The 17544-nt window shown below is 41.1% G+C and overlaps 1 protein-coding gene across 2 annotated transcripts in view; it reads left to right on the forward strand.

Annotated features, from left to right (window-relative positions):
- Positions 1–17544, forward strand: part of SASH1 (SAM and SH3 domain containing 1) — a 522300-nt gene that overhangs the window by 246302 nt on the left and 258454 nt on the right. The window lies entirely within an intron of this gene.

Here is a 17544-nt window from a genome sequence, read left to right on the forward strand (position 1 = left end):
AGCTCATTCTCACAACTACCAATTATTTTTGGGGGTTATCTTGACTACCAAGATTGTGCTTGCTGGCCTTCTGGAACGTTTCACTTTGCTTCAACACAAATATAAACTGGCAAGCAAGCAAGAATATGAAAATATCTACTTGTATGAACTGCTTATAGACCTAGAATCTCCACAAGGGGAGGGGGGAGCAATTGTAAAAAAAAAAGTCACCAGGGATGGACTTTCTCTTGCATATTTTTTTCCGTTAAAAGGGGTCCCTTCTGACTCTACTGTTCTATGATTTTGTTCCTGAAAGCTATAGTGGAGAGTGTGGTGGGGTAGCAGAGCTCACCTGACTTACGGCTGGTCACATCACTACTGCTTACTGTGGGAGGCTTGATGCAAACATATCAGAGGGAACATTGGATTGTCTCCACTAGTGTGTTTGCACTGCACCAACTTTCCAATGCAGGGCTGCCTTCAGATGTCTTCTAAAAGTCAGATACAGTGGTACCTCAGGTTAAAAACTTAATTCGTTCTGGAGGTCCTTTCTTAACCTGAAACTGTTCTTAACCTGAGGTACCACTTTAGCTAATGGGGCCTCCCACTGCCGCTGCTTGATTGCTGTTCTCATCCTGAAGCAAAGTTCTTAACCCGAAGTACTATTTCTGGGTTAGCAGAGTCTGTAACCTGAAGCGTCTGTAACCTGAAGCATCTGTAACCCGAGGTACCATTGTAGTTGTTTATTTCCTTGACATTGAAGAGAGGGTGTTCCACAGGGAGGGCGCCACTACCGAGAAGGCCCTCTGCCTGGTTCCCTGTAATCTCACTTCTCGCAGTGAGGGAACCAGCAGAAGACCCTCAAAGGAGGACCTCAGTATCCGGGCTGAACAATGGGGGAGGAGGCTCTCCTTCAGATGGGCTGAGGCTGTTTAGTGCTTTAAAGGTCAGCACCAACACCTTGAATTGTGCTCAGAAATGCACTGGGAGCCAATGAAGATCCTTTAGGACCGGAGTTATATGGTCCCGGTGGCCACTCCCTGTCTAGCTGCTGCATTCTGGATTAGTTGTAGTTTCCGGGTCACCTTCAAAGGTAGCCCCACAAAGAGCGCATTGCAGTAGTCCAAGCAGGAGATAACCAGAGCATGCAGCACTCTGGTGAGACAGTCTGTAGGCAAGTAGGGTATTAGCTGGTGTACCAGGTGCAGCTGGTAGACAGCTGCCCTGGACACAGAATTGGCCTGCGCCTCCATGGACAGCTATGAGTCCAAAATGACTCCCAGGCTGTGCACCTGGTCCTTCAGGGGCACAGTTACCCCATTCAGGACAGGGGGTCCTCCACACCAGCTCAACCTCAATCTGTTAGCCACCATCCATTCTCTAACAGCCTCCAGACACACACATAGGACCTTCACTGCCTTCACTGGTTCAGATTTAAAGGAGAGGTAGAACTGGGTATCATCCACATACTGGTGAATGCCCAGCCCAAACCCCTGATGATTTCTCCCAGCGGCTTCATATAGATGTTAAAAAGCATGGGGGAGAGGACGGAGCCCGGAGGCACCCCACAAGTGAGAGTTCAGGGATCTGACCACTGATCCCCCAACACTACTTTCTGGGCACAGTCCAGGAGGAAGGAGCAGAAACACTGTATAATAGTGTCCCCAGCTCGCAGCTCATAAAAAAGATGTTGTTTGTTTGGTTCCGTTTATGAATTGCTTCCCATAAAATAGAATTATTGTAATAAGAAGCATAAATAAAAAGTAATTTGACAGGTTTGCTAATGAGAGTGTGTAGGTAACTGAAGACAGACACACGAGTCAAGCACAAGAAATTGCTAGACTCCTGAAGTTAGTCTTAACCCCTCTTCGTATATTTTCACACAATTAAAGGCTAGCAGGGTCATGCTACAGGCTGTGCCCCTAATATTGTGCCTGCTCACCAAGCTCCCTCTACCCTTCCCCACTTTTGCATGCTGAATTCAAGAGGAAGCACGAAGAGGGAGGCGGTTGGACTTGTGAATGCTTCTCCACACATTTGAGCACTCGCAAACATGAGATGGAACTTGCTTGCATACAGCTAGCTGTCCCTTCAGAACTTCAGCTCATGTTCAGAGGCTGCAAGTGGAGTAAGGCACTTGGACATGACTCCACTAACCTTTAATTGCACCCAGCCCTTTCATGTGGATTATGCATGAACTGGGTTAAGTGTCTGACAGTTCTAATATTGCCACAAACATGCATTTTCATCTTTCCCTCTTTTTCTGTTGCTCCTCTGCTTATGCTTTTGAAATGAAAAAAGGGAAACGTAATGTCTGAATAGGTCCTCAAGCCAACAGTGCAGCTAGACTCGTGCATTTAGCTTTCAGGAATCTCAGACTTTCAGATTTTCTGAGTTCCTGTAACTGAAAATACTTGAAATGGAACCTGTGCCCTTGTGATTGTGAAACATTCTCACAGTTGCTGAACTACAACTCATCTCTATGACTTTCCTGAATTTTGTTTTGCCTGGGGACAGCAGGAGCTTTACTAAAACAATCTGGGTGTCTGTAGTTATCTCTGCATCCCAGGAGCCAGGAGAAATTTTCTGCCTGCTGCCAATCTCCTGTCATGCTGAGTCCAGAAAAAAGATGCACTAATTTTATTGAGGCTGGATGTTTTTGTAGGAGACCTTATCCATCCAACTATCTAAATTTAAGAAGCCAGTTAAGAAAAACAATTTAAAAACATAGTCCCTGTATTAGAAAATACCTTAAAATGTACTGAGTTGGCTTTCTGGTCTCGTCATGTCATAAATGTCAGCTCATATGTTACATTCATCAGCTACCTTGAAACAGTCTATCTTTTCAGTTATTTTTTGTGTGCTATTTCAGAAGCCTCTGCAGTTGCCTGCCAAAAGATTCATAGCCACAGGAGTGAGTGTAAACAACAGATAAATTCGTCTTTTATTACAGGAACCAAATGGAAACAGTATCAAGCTGCCATGTAGTATGGACCTTTCTTCCAATGTTCTTTCTCAGATTTGACAGTTCTCCTTCTGAAATATTTCCACTCCTGAATGTTGCCCCCCTCCGCTCTTCTACATTTTCTGACAGAATCCCAATTGAAGTATACACAATTCTAGATTTTGCTTCCATGATGCAAGGGTAGTATGGTTTTCATTGATCCATTTCCTTGAATATTTTCCATTAGGTTTGTTTATATTGTTGTTTTATTGTTTGATTATGTCTTACATTGTTTTAATTTATTTTATTTTATGACATTGCAAGCAACCTTAAGCTGTTATTTTGCCAAGAAAGGCAGTGTATAAATTCTTATATAAATAAATAGAATCCATACAATTTTCTGGTAGACAGCTTCTTCTGGTGAAATACACCTATTCTGTCCATGTTTCCAGAAGTCCTTCACACAAATGTATTTGATTAAGTAGTACACCTATTTCATGGTTATTAATTCACAGAAATTATCCTAGAAGCCAGTACATGGTTAGGCCTTAAGTTATGGCTGAAGGATTACTACTACTTTAAATACCTGCTAGTGTTGCTTAGAATTTATTTTTATTTGACTAGAATTCTGCTTCTAAATGGCTTTTTGTCATATATTGGGACACTGGCTGAAGGAGGACGAGAGAGAGCATATTGTTCAGGCTCACAACACCTTCTGATGTCTATCTGATGTTGGGATTGTGATGGAAGTGGCAAAAAGCAAAGATCTGGCTCCAGATGCATTTTAACTACTCTTGTAGTTAAAGGATAAATTAATAGTGAAAACCTTTCATTATCCTGTTGGTTAGAGAACCTTTCATTACCATGTTGGTTAAATGAAGCTATATATCAAAATTAGTCATAAAGTATCTTACGTTGAAGGTGAGCTAAAGGTTGTATTAACATCGGATTGTCAGCCTGTTTTTATCCTTTACACACAGATCGCAGTTGGAAGCATTTGCAGCCTTCATACCAAGGGAGCATTCTCAGCACAGGTCCTTGTTCTTGTTGTTACAGACAGATTGTAAGACCTATTATGTCTTTTACTTGCTTGAAAGGAAGTGGGGAACAGGTCAACAGGGGCATCACACTAAAAGCATCAAAGCCCAAGACCGCAGGACATTTTAACACAGAAAAATAGGTAGGATTAAAGTTGTAGGAAAAGCAAAGCAAGTCCAGAATTAAGGCTGACATTGTGCCCTTAATTCCTTGTATTCCTCCATGTGTTTGATAAGCATTAACCAAGAGAGAAAGTGAGAGACAGAAAATTCAGGTACAGATCCTGTTTCTGTGGTATGTGGGATAAAGAGTTACAGTATTAATGCTATTAATACATTGTTTTGAAATGCTAATCTCTCTCTCTTTTCATTTTCCCCATGCCTTCTTAAAAATTGAACACTGCAATGTATGACAGCTGACACTTGGCATGTAGTGATTTGAAAATCCGCTGTCTGCCCCTTGATGTCTTCATCTGACAACATCTATATGTTGCCTGGTTCCCATGGCAACTAAGCACTCTAGTAATTGCAACCCTGGAAAGATAATTATTTCACTCAAAACACAGTGTACGTTTAACCTGTCTGAAGTTTCAACAATCCATCTTTTAATGACAAGTGTTTTGAAAGGTCTAATTCAGGCTGCTTCTTTGGTGCCATATTTTTATGGTTATTAACATGTATGTTTAACTAATCATAAGGGTTGCCATTTTACTCAGATTTCTTAACCCATTGGTGTATCATGTATACATGTTATGCCACGACTGTTAATTTAAACCTGATAGGTTAAAGTGATGGTGTTAACCACCTAGTTATAAATATACCCCTTTTATGCTAGTAATGTAATCTATACAAATTAGGTCTCTATAGAATAGTTCCTGTTTTTTCTTAGTACAAGCAAACCTATGTTTTGATGAGTGGAATGTCATAATGTTTGTGTGGTTAAATACTGTTTGGCCAGGAGATATTATACCTTAAGCTCAGGATTAGGAAACCCATTAGTAACTAAATTCAGTCTTTATTTTCTCTGATGTAGATGTAATGCCAGGGCTATCTCAATATATTCTGTTGCCCAAAATTTATTTATTTTATTGTATTTATAGTCCATTGTTCTTCCATCATGGAATTCACTGAGGCTTACTTGTGGTTCCCGCTCCTGCCTGTCACCCATTTAGGCACTAACCAGATCCAGACCTGGAGGCATCAGCAAGGTGGTGGGCCTTGTATGACTTTAGACCATACCCTGGGGCTAAGGAAGGCAGTGGCAATCTGGGAGGCGTTCCAAAAGAACCACACAGATAGAAAGTTGCAGATATGCCTGTCAAATTATACTGTACCACACTGGCAACCAGTAACTACAGTACTTGGACCGCTCTTGCCATTGAGAAACTGTAGTGCATGCCACATGTTGAACACAGCTCTCCTGTCTTAAGGTGCTTTGTGCATCGGTGTGAAAAGGCAACCGGATGAGAAATTGAATGTGGTGCTTTGTAACATACTCAGCAAGCATGAAATATAAGTCAAGAGTTTACTTTATATTTTGTCCTTCCTAAGCAATATGGGTGGCTAGTGTACACATAACCAGGGGGGAAATATGATATTAACCAAAACATTAATTACTGGTAAGCCTCGAGGTCACTGGGAGGAAACCAATCAATGCTGCTGCACATGGTTATCCACACTTAATTCTCATTGATTTTGATTAAACATATGCCTAAATAACTTTTTGCACAGATACCTGCTTAATTAGTTAGTGAATCATTCCATGAAAGCAGCTACTAATTAGCATAAACTCTTCTAGAAAACAGTATGGATTTGAAAGGGTTTCTGTGTATTGATAGCTTTTGGTAATATTCTTGCCTACTTTAAAATGAAAAACCTCTTAAAATGATTTAAGCCAAAAGGGGGAAATAGGCACATTAATGATTAAAAGCAATCAATTTTTTTGGCACATGGCCCTCTGGGTGTTCTCTTGTCCATCAGCAGTTCAGCAGGGATTTCAATGTTTTAATTGCACAGAGATCTACTGCAAAAAAAATCAAAGAAGAGGGGAAATGACTCAGGTAGACTTGTGCTTTCATTGCAAATATGCAAGAATTCATTGATGCATTCGGTTAAGCTTTCAATAGCTGCAAGGGAAGCCTTGCAGTTTAGCTGTGCATTACATTATTTGCATCTTTCTGCTGGGGTTACTGAACTTTTTTGCCCTTCATACATCAGAACATATAAAGCAAGTCTGATAGCTTTTTAGAAAACAGCAATATTGTAACACACCCACCCATAAAAGTATGCAGAAAAAATGGAAGTGGTGATATAAGAGACTTAAATATATGTATTTATGGGGGGAACCTCTGTGTAATAAGGTGTTTGCAGATTGTTTAGGCAGGAAAGGATATCTGGCATCTTGCGTCTCACTTTGCACCAGCACTGGGAGGGGCAGGGCTAGATGTAAACCCACCCTGCCTTTCCCTCAGCCTTCTTTGGGATCCTGGCATCCACCCTCCTGTCCTTTATACAGTACAGGTTGGCATTTTTTGGCCACACAGGATATATATATATATATATGTTTTTGGCCTGTCAGCTGATTGCTGGCTATTTTTTGTTTTTTGCTTTTTGCCTACTCTGTACTGGTTTTGCAGCTAATGTCCATAATGGTTGGTTGCTGCTAAATAGGTTAATTGGCCACATTGTAGGTAATGCCACCAAGGGCCTTCTCCCAGACTTTGGAAGTCCCTCCTTTGAGAAGCTAAACTGACTCCCTCTTTGCTGTCCTTCATCGGCAGGTAAAGACTTCCTTCTTCCAACAGGCTTTGGGGGAATTGACTGCTTTTAATTAAAGGGCTAGTGCCATGCCATATATATTGTAATTATTGGTATATTTTAACAGAGTTTACATATGTATATGGTGTTAATTCCAAACATTAGATGATCTCCAGGGCTAGCTGGCTAAATTGGGCCAGCGAGGAGACCAGGGGAGAATAAGCTGTGGGATCCCAGAGAGGTAAAAGGGGAGGGGGAGGGAAGGAAGGCGAATAAAAGATCAGGCTAAGTTCAAATTGAAAGCCAGGCATAATAGTTCTGTCTTACAGGCCCTGCCGAAGGAAGTTAAATCCTGCAGGGCCCTGGTCTCATGGGACAGAGCATTCCACCAGGTTGGAGCCATCACTGAGAAGGCCCTGGCCCTGGTAGAGGATAATCTGACTTCCTTAGGGCCCGGGGCCTCTAAACTATGATTATTTATGGACCTTAAGGTCCTCTGCGGGGCATACCAGGAGAGGTGGTCCCGTAAATACGAGGGCCCTAAGCCACAATGGGCTTTAAAGGTCAAAACCAGCACCTTATGTTCCTTTCAAGGCTGTGGGGTCCCACGCTGGTAGGATATGGAGCACCTTTTAGTCCAACTTGAAACACTTGCCTGAAATGCTTCCCACTTGCTTGAAAGGGTGGGCTTAAGGGAAGGGTTAGTTAAAATGCTATCCCTCACCCTTGGTAGGACTGGCTCACCCAGTTTGCTTTGTGCAGTTAATATCCCACACCATGGTTCCCTACTACCAATGCATAGTGTTAAATTAATAAATGTGACTCAGTTCTCTCAACCTTTCTGTCTTACATCCTTAATTCCCCATGTGGTTGCAATCCAACAAACTCTCCATTTACATATGCAAGAGGCTCATTGCAGTATTCATATGATTTGTGGATTACATGCTCAACCTACAGAAGCATCATCCTAATTTAAGTGCTTGTTATATGGACCTTGAAATCAGTTAAATTACTAAAACAATGAAATAGAATATTCAATAAGAAATTAGTAACTGCTTAAAATGTGTGCTGACAAATAAAGTGAGAGAGAGAGGAAAAGAGGGAGAGAAATGCCAATAAAACTTTGAAAATGCTCCCTCCTATCTTGTTTAATAAAAATATGGGTCCTCAGTGAAAAACATTATTACAGGAGCCCTTGAAGCAATTGCTGGAAAATAGCTTTTTCATTACTTCAAAGTTACTTTAAAGTAGCATGAAATCAGAGCTCCTGGTTTTATGGTGAAAGGTTTTATGTCAAGTCTGAAAACATGCTGCTCTCTATACCTTTTTTAACTGCTACAGATTGAGAGGGGGGAACCTGATATAATTAAGTATGCATCATTGTAAGTTAACTAATATTCAAAATATTACGGATGCTCATCTATCATAATTTGGCAGAGCAGAAGTCACTTGGTAATTTAATTAAAGTCTCCGGCCACAATCCATTGCATAATTATGTGGACTTGAAGTCTCATCAAAATCAAATTCATATAACTCTGTGCTAGATTTTGTCCACAGAATTAATATTTGAAAAAAAAAATGTGACTGTGCACACAATCCTGTGAATACTTACATGAGAGGGTATTCCATTGGACACAGGGGGACTTACTTCTGAGTAGACATGCAGTAGGATAGGCTGCATGCCTCAGAGACCCAGAAATGTTACTGGAGCAATGGAAATTTTCATTTTGTTGTTGACGGTGCTCTGGAAAGTCATGCAGAGCTGTGAAGTCGTACTCTACTATTAGTATGTCTTTCAAAGGCCATTTGCCATATTAAAGTACATAGGTTAGGTATACATTGTGCTCACCACAGTACCCATAACTGCAAATTTGATAGCAGATTATCTTTTGACAGCATCAGCTACAAACTTATAATATAAGGTAGATCAGCTTAGGCTCATATCCTTGAAAGTAATTTTACAAGTTATCAAAAAGCAGAGGCAAGCAAAAGCACATACTTCCATTATTCAAAACTTTCCTTACTTTTATCTTAGGTGAAGCATAAAGTTGGATTGGGTTTTGATTGGAAGCTCTTTTTTGGGCCACCAACACTTCTGTGTCCACAAAATAGCATTCATTCACACTCAGAATGTGGCTGCCAAGAGAGCATCTGCAATCTTTCTATGCTATAAATAGATAAATGTATTTTTTAAAGCTCATGTCATTTGAGGTGATTTCTGTAAGAAGTGAAGCAGAAATGTGTAGATGAGCTAGCTAAGAAGAAAAACCAGCAATTGTTCTTAAATGAAGCTAAAGCTATGATAACCACAGAAATTCCTAAATAAAGCTAAATCTATAATAACCATAAGTCTACAAATAGGTATGTGCATTCATACAGCTGCTCACAACAGGCATACATTTTACTCTTTTGCTGAGCAGGGAAAACTTTATATACATTTAAAGATTAGGGAAATTCATTTTGGGTTCAGTAAATGTATTTAAACTGCAGTGACATCCTGATGTGTCCTATTAATGTGATAAAAGGTGAAGCCCAGTGAGCAGTTTGATAGTAAACCTAGTTGACACTTGGCTCTTGTACCAACTAATAAAATTAGATTTGCATATTTTCACCAGACTTGTTTATATACATAATGTGATTGTACACCTTCCTAGTTTTTGGTTCGTAACAATAATACAAAGTAAAGCTAGACAAAATCTGTCAATTTTGGTTTGGGCTTTTCCTGAAAATTTTCTGAAAGCTCCAACTCATTCAGGAGCTCCCCAGCAACAAAACAGGTTTCCCAGCATGCTCAAAACTTCTAGTGGTGCTGGGAGTACGTAGTCATTTTAATTCCATTTATATAGGAAGATTTAAAACAGCAGATAAAAAGAGTCTAGGGCCAGGCACTTGAGGCGAACCACACAATGGCACCTTCTCCCCCTGCCCGTGTAGTGAGATGGAGGTGATGGTGTGGAATAAACTTTGCTTTATCTGGGAAAAGTACAAATCTAGACATCTAAACACAACTCCCAATACACACCACTGTAGTCCCCACATAACAAAGCACACAAAAATCAAGTTGCAGTGTTTTGTGACCTCTGGAACTTTCTAGAGGTTATACCCCAGAACCTTCCCCGCCCCCGCCCCCGGGAGGTGGAAAGCTGCTTGCTGGGGTTTGGGAAGGCTGTGGAAGGGCCTTGAGAGATTCCCAGGGCCATCATGCGACCTTCCCAGACCCCGGTAACTGAAGAAGTGCCTTCCCTTACCAGTCTCTAGGATGTGAGTGTGGCGGTGAAAGGACGGCGCATTCTTGTTTCACCTCAGATTGTGAAATGGGATGGGCCGCCCCTGCCAGTATGTATGAATCTTATTAAATGAATAAATAAATGGTAGCCATTTATAGACTTATCCATGAATTTTTGCTCTTTTTTAAAGCCCACCACTTGGTGGCCATTACTGCCTCCTCTGAGAGTAAGCTCCATAGCTTAACTATGCAGTGCATAAAAAAATTCTTTCTTCTATCTGTCCTGAATCTTTCAGTGTTCAGCTTGGTTTTTTGTAGGGTTTTTTGTTGTTTTGGGGGGGTTTTGTGAGCAACTAGAAGGGCCATCTACATGGATATACTTCAAAAGTTGATTCAGTATAGCCCAAATAAACAAAAACACTAACAAAAGCTCTTACTGGTAGTAATATCAATGTGAAGATCTTTCATGATTAATGTGCATACATTTTAGCAGGTATTTCAGCACTGATTTAGGGTCACCTGAATCCATTTTCTTTGGTGGAAAACAACATTTCCTCCCCTTTACTTCTTTTCCAAGTACAGCTGGGCCTCAGAGCCATATTTCTCACAAGGAAACAATGGGGAAAGTTCAAAACTCGTTGACACATTTATAATACTTCTCCCAAGGCTATAAAAAGCTCCTTTATAGGATTCAGACCAATGGTCCATCTAGATCAGGACTATCAACAGCTGTCTGGGGAAGGGTCCCAGGCAAAGGTCCTTCTGAAGCCAGCTACCCAAAAGCCTTCAAGTGGAAATGGCAGTGACTTAACCTGAAACCTCGTAAATGCAAAAAATAAAAAGCTGGTAAAGCAGTCTGCATTACCATCTGTTCCTGTGTTGCAAGTGAAAAACATAGACAAGTATTTTATGAAAATTGGTTGTGAATGTTGCCACAACATCCGTCACTTTATATGCAAGTGAAATTCCTGTCTGAGCAGGTGACCTATGGAAATGGGGGCAAAAAGTATATAAAGAGAGCAATCAATAGCAATAGCACTTTTCTTGCCTTGGGAATGACTTTCTGAGAATAATTTATTTCAAACAAGCAGAATACCTTGTTTTATGACAATGTAGTAATCTCAAGGTTCGTGTATTAAGACTTCTCCCCTCCTTATTAAAGAGAGATCCAGAAGTCATATAAAATATGTTAACCTGTTAAAAAAACCCAGTGACTAACGTCTATTTTCAAAAACTGTGCTGTAAATCATGATTTATGCTGTACAGAAAATTAATATTTTCTACTGATATATTCCTTTTATGGCCTCTCTTTTCATACATTAGGTTGTTTTACTGCTCATTTCTATAACTGGGTTAAGGCATTCTTTTACTTCTTTGCTTGCCTGTATTCACATAATCTGTTTTATAGCAGTAAAAGGTGAAAGGTATGAAGGGAATCAAAGAGGACTCCATTAATCTTATACCTTTTAGCAATAAACCATTTGCACGACAGGTTAGAACCACACAAATGGAGAGAGCTGTTCCTATAGACTGCCTCACAATTATGGAGTATTGCCATGTCCTCACAGGTCTGCCAGTATTTTTTTATTCATAATTACATTTATACCCCACCTTTCCTCTTAGGATCTCCGGGGAGCATACTCCCTCTCTCCCTTCCCCATCTTATTCTCACAGCAGCCCTATGATGTACGTCGTGCTGGGAGATAGTTACTGGTCCAAGGAAGTGAGTTTCCTGGCTGAGCAAGAATGTTAACCTGGGTCTCCCCTGTCCTTGTATGCCATCAGTGTTATGCTACAGGCCTATACATTAGTGAGGCAAAGTGTAACTGAGCCTAGGGATGTTCAGGGCCTATGTCTTTCAGTTGCCAGGTTCACCTGTGTCTAGTTTTCTGGTATGTTGAGAATCAGTTCAGTGCCACATTGCAGTTCTCTGAGCCTAGGTTTTCTTTGGCCTGGAGACATGTGGCACTAAACTTTCCATGCATACTCAGTGCGAACTGCAGAATTCATTTTGAAATCCAATAATTCCATACTGGGTTGTGGGCTTATAAAAACAGAGCAACCCATGATTGGCTCTGCCAGACTTTCTGGAGAGGTTCTGCTGATTCCTAGATATGGGACTTAACAAGGTAGGGGTGTGTGTGTGTGTGTGTGTGTGAGAGAGAGAGAGAGAGAGAGAGAGAGAGAGAGAGAGAGCGCTTTATAAGGCAACCAGAAACCTTTGAACCTTCTGTGCAGGGCCAACCTATCCATGTGGCAGACTGAGGCAGCTGCCTCGGGTGGCGGAATTCATGAGGCAGGGTCCCATGCAGTGCCACCACAGAAGAAGTGGCTGCAGTGGCAGCTTCCAGGTTCCAGCAAGATCTCTTGCAGTCCTGTCATGAGATCTCACCAGAAGCTGCTTCTGCTTCTTCTCTGCTGCCATGGGTGCTCTGCCCACCCCACCACCAACTGGAGAAGCAAGGAGCAGCAGCTGTGGCTTCCAGCAAGATCTCAACAGGTTCCTGCAAGATCTCAACACTAGCAGCCACAGCCGCTATAGCCATGGCACCCCACCTGCCACTGCTGCTGCTGAAGTAGCAACAAGAAATGAATGTGGTGGTGGCTTCCAGAATCCGGTGAGATCTCATGGACCTCTTATGAGATCTTCCTGGAACCCAGGCACTGTCCCTGCACCACCTAGATAATTGAGGCTTTGATGCGGTGTGTGTGCGTGGCATCTTCCTGTTTCACCTCAGGTGGCAAAGCAGGACAGGCTACCCCTACTCTTGTTCATAGTGGAGAATTATCTTGCAGTTGTGAGATGCCTGCCAAAGCACTGCCAAAGCCCGAGGAAAGACAGAGCATCAACACAACAATCGGACAGATGCTAGAAATCTCATAGGTCCCAACTGCTATTCAAGACCTCACTTGATAAATACAATAAAAATAAATAAATATATAGGTTGAAGCCATTCTTTTTCTTTTTTCCCCTTTTACTTTGGTTCAAATCATTCTCATTATGGCACTCTAAACTTGCCACACTGTGCCCTCTGACACTTTTAAGGAATTGATGGAAGAGTGTATTGAGGAGTACACCTGAGGTTTGACTGCTGGAGTTGGAGCCAGTTGTGGATTGAAAAGAAGGAGAATGCCATGGACTCTTCATTAGCTACTGAGGCAAAGGGAGAGAGCAGGAAATAAGTCAGGTGGGGGCATTCACTGAGCCAGTCAGCCTCCAACCAATAGACAGATATGTGTGCATCCCTCTTGCTAGTGGATGGTTTTGAATGAATAGTTTCATAAAGTTTGTTGTAGTTGTCACATGCCAAAGCCATTATCTTGCAGTTGAAACATCCAACCAAAGTCTAAAAACATCTTTATTTGTCGAGGCCTTTGTATTGTAGCTGAAATTAATATTGACTGCCGTGGTACTGCACATGTTTGTTGCTGTTGATTTGATGAGTTTGAGTTTAATAGTGGTTTTATGATTGCATCTGTGTTGTTAGCCACTCTGTGCTTCTGACTGGAGAATAGGTAGGATAAAACATGACAAATAAATAGGGCATGTTTTCACAAATATTTTCAGAACTACGTTTTCTTCTTCTTCAGATTGTTACTTGCACATTTCTGCCCTTAGAGAGTAAACACTGAGTGTGCTTACAGTACTTCTGTTGCATAACAGTAAGAGTACTTACGTGGTTTGAAAATTTTACTGCAAAATATACAACACAGCAATAAAGACTTCCTTTAGGAATTATGACTAACCATGGAAATAGAATGAAGTCAACTATATTTTATACTTGTGAGGCCCTATTAATAGGACTGTGTCAGTCTGAGTGGTCATTGAATCTCTCTTATTTTAGAGCTCATATTTTCTGAATGTATTAATTACTCAAACTTCATGATACTTCAGAAGCAAATGAAATGCAATTCTTGACTAAATCCACATGAGGCTGCACTGAGAGTCAGCCAGCACAGTACGAGTAAATTATGCAAACAGCAAATCCCAACTGTGTGCCGTTTACCAGAACAACAAGCACAACTTTAATTAATCGAAGGCCTAAGACCTTTTGCCAAGTTTCTTTCAAGGCTGATTTCACCGTTCACAGAACAACATCCCTCTGCCTAACCTCTACACTAGAATCTCGTTAACACATCAAGAACCTTCCTATGGATTTTGGACATCACATCATTGCAAAGGCGCTCCTCCCCATACCATCTGCACAAACTGAACATATTATTTTATTATAATATTTGAAAGAATTCTGGTTCTGAATTTGGGTGGGCAGGGTCCTTAATATTTTGCTTGCTATAGCCACAATGATTTATGCAGACCTATTGCTACAATGCCAGCACTAAGCCTGTGACATTATTGCCTGCCAACACCAGGCTAAAAAGATTATAGACGTTTTCTAAAATGCACACAAGAGACTTGAATGTGCAATAAGTTCCCATAACTCAAGAACACTAAACCTTTCATGTGAACTGTGCAGGTCTTTCTCACTGATTCTAAAAGTTGCTTGTTAGTCACAGGTTCTTCATTATAATGGGTGATAAAATATTACTCTGTTTTCTGTTAATCATCTTGAAATTCAGACACATTCACTCAGTCAACAACTATCCCAAACAATCTCACAGCTATATGCTGTGATGAAGTTTTGCTAATATCCCTAGGGAAATGTGGAGCATGTGAGCCACACAAGTAGAGAAGGGTCTTGTACTACCTGGCCAATCAAAGGCCATATAAAATTGCCATTCATCTTCACTGGCCCAGTTTGGAACAATACTGTGGCATCCCTTCCAACCTATAGCGCAAGATAAGCTGATAGCAGATTCAGTAGGAATTAATTGGCAATGGTTTCACAAACAGCATTTTAATTAAAAAGTTCTACTGTGTCCTGTTAAATGGATAGGCTAAATGATTTTGGTAAGTATGGATTTCCCACTGCAGAGGTAAATCACAGCTGGAAGATCCAGTGCTGGTCTGCAGGAAAAAAGGGTAACTGGTGAGCATCTCAAGGCAATGGGGTGGGATAGGAAGATATATCCTTATCAACATGTTGTCTTACTGATTTGACCTGGGGGCAGCATTCACCCTTGACTAACCCTCCAGGGGCTGCATGCCAGTGGTGAGTGTGGCTGAAAGGGGATGTGGCCAGTCTACATTTGCACCCACATTCTCATATATCAACTGTCACGTGCACACACACACACACACACACACACAGAGAGAGAGAGAGAGAGAGAGAGACCACCTGCTGATGCCATGCTCTGCCCATCAGATAATGGATCTGATGACTAAGCAGGAGCAGTTTACATCTCCCTCAGAGTACTTGGCTATAGTGCCTAGGGAATCTACAGATCAAAATTTAAATGGGGTCACAGTGCCTGCTTTAAAACCTGACAACATTTACCAAAAATGGGAAAGAAACCCTGAAGCCAAACTATTAGAAATGGGCCAATACAGTACTAGTGATACTGGATTTCTGTCCAAAAACAGCATGTTGCACATGAAAGCTGTCTGCGATAATTTTATACTAGTTACCACATGATATATTAACTACAATGATTCAGCTAACTTTCTTATTAGCCTCAAAACAAAAATGCAAAATAAATAGCAAAAAGAAAAGCACCAAACTTAATCCATTCTGGAAGTCCATTTGACTTCTGAAATGTTCGAAAACCAAGGCCTAGCTTCTGATTGGTGCAGGAGCCCCGGAAACAATAGCCAACAGCCACATTGGACGTTCGGCTTCCAAAAAATGTTTGGAAACCGGAACACTTACTTACGGGTATTTGGCGTTTGAGAACCAAGATACCACTGTATTGCTTATAGATATATCAGGTAACAGTTATGCGTCAGGAAAACTGTTAAATATTCTCTCAAATGTTTATTTTTATTCTCATCTTGCTACTCTCTGATTTATAGAAGAAATTAATATGAACCTGAATTAAAACTGCTGTTGTTTCTTAAATCACTATATTCTTGCTTATAATGCCAGGGGGGAACAGCTGTTGTTTTTCCACAAGGAAAAAAGTGGCAGCAAAGAAATATGCTCATCTAAAAACTACACCTGATTTGTTTTCAGTTGCTGGCAGTGAAAAACATCGACACAATTGGGTGAGGTTAGGACAGTCTGAAGCACTTGTTTCCATCTGCTTACATAAGCTTTTGAAATAAATTTGCAGTATTAAATGGCATATTTAACTCTTGACCACTATTCTTTATTCACAAATCCTCCAGTTTATGATAGGTGCATATAAGAAAACCTCAAATCTGAGTTCCATGCCCAACAAATTTGAGACTCTGAATTTTATTTTGAACTTTGATATCTGCTTCTCAATCCCAATGTTGGCAACATTTGTTTTCAGCTAAAACTGAAGTCTCCCCCTTTTTGCAATAGCAGGTATGCAGCTGATAATCCTTGGGCCAAATTTGGACCATCTAACAAAGCATTAATAATCTGCCCTTGTCCAGACTGTCAGTTTGGTATCTGGATTGCTGCTCCTAGCTCGTAACTGGCACAATATCAGCATGATGCCTATTCTAAAAGGGGAGATATTGAAGGAATTGGTTGGCATGTTTGCTCAGGACTTGTGTCTAAAACTTGCTTGACCATGTTTGGGTGCTCCTCAGCCATGGCAACACTTTACAGGCAGGGATCAGCAAAGCTCCAGGAGTCAGTCAGACTGACTTTAACCAAGCAAGACTGCTGGCTTGGAATCATAATCCTTGTGAGATCTCACAGAGTCTCTTAAACCTTTAATGAGGTTAAATGGTTAAGGCTAGTTATAATTTTAGAAAATCAAAATTAGTGAAAGAATAGCAGGGCAACTGGAAGGAAAATTGCCAGATGTGAAAAAGAGAAGTATGGCTGACACTTCTTCTTGGCAAAGGTGGGGATCAGGCATGACTCAAGGTAAATCTATTGTGGTACAAAGGTAAAAAGGTAAAGGACCCCAGGATGGTTAAGTCCAATCAAAGGCGACTAAGAGGAGTGGTGCTCATCTCCGCTTCTGGCACATGGAGGTCCATGACGAGTGCCAGAGTGCATGGAAAAGCTGTTTACCTTCCCACTGTAGTGGTACATATTTATTTACTTGCACTGGTATGCTTTTGAACTGCTAGGTTGGCAGAAGCTGGGACAGAGCAACAGGAGCTCACCCCATCGCGTGGATTCGAACCGCCAACCTTCTGATTGACAAGCCCAAGAGACTCAGTAGTTTCAACCACAATGCCACCCACATCCGTTCATTATGGTACTAACCATGATTGTTTATTTATTAATCACCTGTTGCACGGCTATCTCAAGGTGATGTACTGTAAAATAACAAAAAGCAGTTAAAAGCATTTAAAATGAGATTTTTTTAACCAAAAAAAAGATGCCCCATGGCAGAAATCCATTCCTCCAGCTGGGAAGGTCTGCTGGCAGTTTCCAGAAAGTGCAGATAGATAGTGGGCACCTGTCATGTCTCAACAGCAATGCTATTCAGCAGAACAGGGGCAGACACACTGAAAGCCCTGCTCTGAGTTATTGTGTAATGCCACACACTTCAGGGCTCTCAATAGTGATAAGTGTTGTCTTGATCAGATTAGGAAGGGAAAGGCAAAGTCTGCA

Source organism: Podarcis liolepis (genome assembly GCF_965112155.1).
Source record: "Podarcis liolepis genome assembly, chromosome: 3".
NCBI classification, from domain to species: Eukaryota; Metazoa; Chordata; class Lepidosauria; order Squamata; family Lacertidae; genus Podarcis; species Podarcis liolepis.